The sequence below is a fragment of the Arachis hypogaea genome, chromosome 16 (assembly GCF_003086295.3).
Source record: "Arachis hypogaea cultivar Tifrunner chromosome 16, arahy.Tifrunner.gnm2.J5K5, whole genome shotgun sequence".
NCBI lineage: Eukaryota > Viridiplantae > Streptophyta > Magnoliopsida > Fabales > Fabaceae > Arachis > Arachis hypogaea.
In genome coordinates, this window is record NC_092051.1 from 72,080,601 (window position 1) to 72,085,111 (window position 4,511).

Sequence of the window (4,511 nt, forward strand, 5' to 3'; positions counted from 1 at the left end):
CCTCAAACAAAATTGGAAGTGGCACGGGTGTGATAATTGAAAGTGACCAGGGAACCCAAATCAAACTTTCCCTCAAATTCGGGTTCCCTGCCTCAAATAACCAAGCTGAGTATGAGGCACTACTAGATGGTTTGAAGTTGGCTAAGGAGGTTGGAGCTCAAAAGCTCATCATCTTCAGCGACTCACAAGTGGTCGCTTCACAAATAACAAGGAGTTACCAAGCCAAGGATCCCACCATGAAAAAGTACTTGGACAAAACCAAGAAACAGCTCGGACAACTCGGGGAATATGAGGTCCGCCACATATCCCGAGAACAGAATGCCTGAGCTGATGCACTCTCAAAACTAGCCAGCACCAAACCAGGGGGCAACAATAGAAGCCTCATCCAAGAGATGCTGCAGAACCCGTCAATCTCGGAAGAAGAAAAAGTCCTAGCCATAACAGGTCTGGATCAAAGATGGATGACTCCAATAATTAATTACCTCAAAACAGAAACACTCCCTACAGATAAGAAGGAGGCAAAGAGGTTAAAACGGGAAGCACAATACTACACCATCATACATAATACTATATACAAGAGAGGGGTTTCAACACCACTATTAAAATGCGTGCCGACTTCCAATACAAAGGAAGTTTTAGAAGAAGTACACTGGCATCTGTGGCAACCATCTCGGGGCACAAGCACTCACCAAGAAAGTACTCCGAGCTGGATTTTATTAGCCGATCTTACAAAAAGAAGCAACAAAATTCATGAAGACATGTCCACCATGTCAGAAACATGCTAACTTTCACATCGCTCCGCCAGAAGATCTCATCAGCGTAACCTCACCCTGGCCATTCGCAAAATAGGGACTCGATCTTCTCGGACCCTTCCCTCAAGGATCAGGACAAGTCAAATTCCTTATAGTGGGGGTAGACTATTTCACAAAATGGATCGAGGCAGAACCCCTAGCTAACGCCATTGCTCAAAGAAGTCGAAAATTCCTATATAGAAACATTGTCGCAAGGTTTGGGGTTCCATACTCTATAACCACAGACTATGGCACTCAATTTACAGATGCAGGCTTCAGAAAGCTGGTGGCCGATCTAAACATAAAACACCAATTCACATCCATAGAACACCCCCAGGCCAATGGACAAGCAGAAGCTACTAACAAAGTCATATTAGCCGGCTAAAATGGAGATTACAAGATGCAAAGGGAGCCTGGGCCGAAGAGCTCCCACAAGTCCTATGGGCATATCGGACAACTCCACACTCCACCACAAAGGAGTCACCCTTCCGATTAGCTTCCGAAATGGAGGCAATGATCCCAATGGAGGTAGAAGAAGGGTCGCCCAGAGTAATCCACTACAACGAAGAGGCCAACTCCCAACTTCAAAGGGAAGAACTCGACCTACTCCCAGAAATTTGAGAAAGAGCCCGGATCAGGGAAGAGGCATCAAAACGTTGAATGGCTTCAAGATACAATCAAAAGGTAGTGCCACGCGATTTTGCCGAGAATGACCTCATCCTAATCCGAAATGATATCGGAACAACTCGACTTGGAGAAGGAAAGCTGGCAGCAAACTGAAAAGGACCCTACCGAGTCATAGAAGTACTTGGAAAGGGCTACTACAGGCTGTCCGAACTCGAAGGCCGAGAGCTTCCAAGGTCATGGCACGCCTGCAACCTACGAAGGTATTATAGTTAGAGGTAATAAGGATCTTAGGATAAGGTGCACTCTTTTTCCTCAAAAGTTTTTTTAACGAGGCACCAAGCCAAGATCTACAAACCGCCCGACTTAAAGGAAAAAACACCCACATGTATATATTTGCATATTTCCTATCTTGAATAAAATTTTTTCAAATTCTCTACAAATCCTCTTTTACAAGACGCATTAATCTGAAAACGCAAAAATTCATCGCCCGATTATAAAGCTACAGATCGGCAGAAAGTGAAAATCAAATTCACTGCACGATCACGATAAAGACCAACAAAGATGAAAACCAAATTCATCAAAAGGTCGACCAAACGGGGATTAAACCCAATTTCTACAAAATCGGCAAAGATGAAAAAGTTACAAAAATAGAATAATGCAAGAAGTTATCGAAAGTGATCCATAGAAAGGACCTGACGAGGTCTTAATAAAATGGGTCGCTAAAAATAACTTAAAAGACAGGCCGACGTAAAGAAGTCGGACCAGTCGACCATAATAACCAAAGTTATAAAAAGTAAATCCCTGGAAAGAGGCCTGGCCAGCCCTAAAAAAAGAGGATTACTAAAAATAACTTAGAATGACCTGACATGATGAAGTCGGCCCAACATAAAATTTTATAAAAAGTAATCCCTGAAAGAGACCTGAACAAGGTCCAAAAAAGAGGATTACTAAAAATAACTTAGAATGGCCCGACATCATGAAGTCGACCCAGCATAAAAAGTTATAAAAGTAATTCCTGAAAGAGACCTGAACAAGGTCCAAAAAAGAGGATTACTAAAAATAACTTAGAAGGGCCCGACATGATGAAGTTGGCCCAGCATAAAAAGTTATAAAAAGTAATCGCTGAAAGAGACCTGAACAAGGTCCAAAAAAGAGGATTACTAAAAATAACTTAGAAGGGCCCGACATGATGAAGTCGGCCCAGCATAAAAAGTTATAAAAAGTAATCCCTGAAAGAGACCTGAACAAGGTCCAAAAAAGAGGATTACTAAAAATAACTTAGAAGGGCCCGACATGATGAAGTCGGCCCAGCAAAAAAAGTTATAGAAAGTAATCCCTGAAAGAGACCTGACAAAGGTCCAAAAAAGAGGATTACTAAAAATAACTTAGAAGGGCCCGACATGATGAAGTCGGCCCAGCACAAAAAGTTATAAAAAGTTATCGCTGAAAGAGACCTGAACAAGGTCCAAAAAAGAGGATTGCTAGAAATAACTTAGAAGGGACCAACACGATGAAGTCATCCCAACAAAGCCATAAAATTATAAAAGTAATCCATAAAAAGAGATCTGACAGAAGATCCAAAAACAGATTGCTAGAAGTAACTCAGAAGAGGCCGACGCAACAAAGTCGACTCAGCAAGCTAAAACACGACCAAATCTAAGAAGTCGGACAATAGAAGGCAGGCACTATAAGGGACCCAAGTCGGATCCAGAAAGCCATGGCTTCACAAAAAGAAATTACTGGCATCATATTCAAAAGCGCAAAAGAAGACTAGTTACACAAAGCTAGCTTCAACCCAGATGGAAAACAAAACACAAAGGCAATCAAAAGAGATTGGACAACAATACTTCAACACTATCAAGATTCCCTAAGTTTTCAGAAAAACGCAGAAAAGCATATCTCAAAGAGAAAACAAGGTTGTTATAAACGGCCACTTAAAGTTGACCCCAAAGGACTTGAAAAACTACCTTTGTTTTTTCAAAATAAAGTTTCTAAAAAAGCAACTAAAAGTATCCAAAAGTTAAGAGCATAAACTACAAAATAAAAAGAGTTTGAGGCCCACAGACCAGGCAATACACAAATACATCAGAAATAATCAAAGAGAATCCACAGACTTCCCAGTAGCTGCATCCCGAGGTGAAAGAGGACGAGTCTGAAGAGGCACTGCATCTACCGTCCCATCATCTCGGTTCAGGATCTGACAGTCAGGATCCGACGCAGGAGGATCATCTGCATGAGTTGAAGAAGTCAGCACAACAGAGACTTTGGCAGTAGGCACAGGAGGAGGCTCGACATCGTCATCATCATCTAGATCATCAGGGACAATTTTACCGACCTTCACAATGTTGTCCAAGCTGAAGAGCGTAAGGTCAAGCTCGGGCGCAAGAACTCGAACTTGCTCCTTCAAATTCTCATAAGCAGCAGTAACACTGCCTACAAGATGACCTTGAAGTTTGGCATAATCAGCTCGGACAGACTCCAAACTTTCCCTGAGATCCATCATTTCCCTATATGTGGTGACATAGCTCTCCTTATGCTTCAACGCCGTATCTTCAGCCAACTTTGCAGAAGCCGCCAAGGTGATAGCTCTAGTTTTTTCACCCTCTAGCTCTTTCTCCAACTTGGTCACCTTCACCTCGAGCTCCTCCTTTAAACCCTTCATCCGGTCGAACTCCAGCTTAGCCTCCTCCATAAAGGCCTTTGTGGCATGAAGGGAAGGTCTTGGGCAGTCCGATATAAAGCCGCCCCCATGTGTGCCATCATGATGCTGTTCCGAGTAATAAAATCCAGATGGCGAAGAAGAGAAACATCATCAGTAGGGATAGTAACATAAGGACCAATTTGCTGGTCCACAAACTCGACAGCATCGAAGTCAGGGGTATCAAGGTTAAAGGGCTCAGTTGTTTTTTGTTTTTTCAGAGGAGGAGTGCCGGTAGGAGAAGAGGTAGCAGCAGAAGTTTGTGGAGGATCGACCAAATGAACCCGAGGGGTAGGAATCGTCTTCCTCAGTCCAAGAGAGCTCGATACAGATGGCTTCGGTAAAACATGAGAGGATCCTTCCCCAGCCACCTTGGCCGAGATGTTTAGGGATGC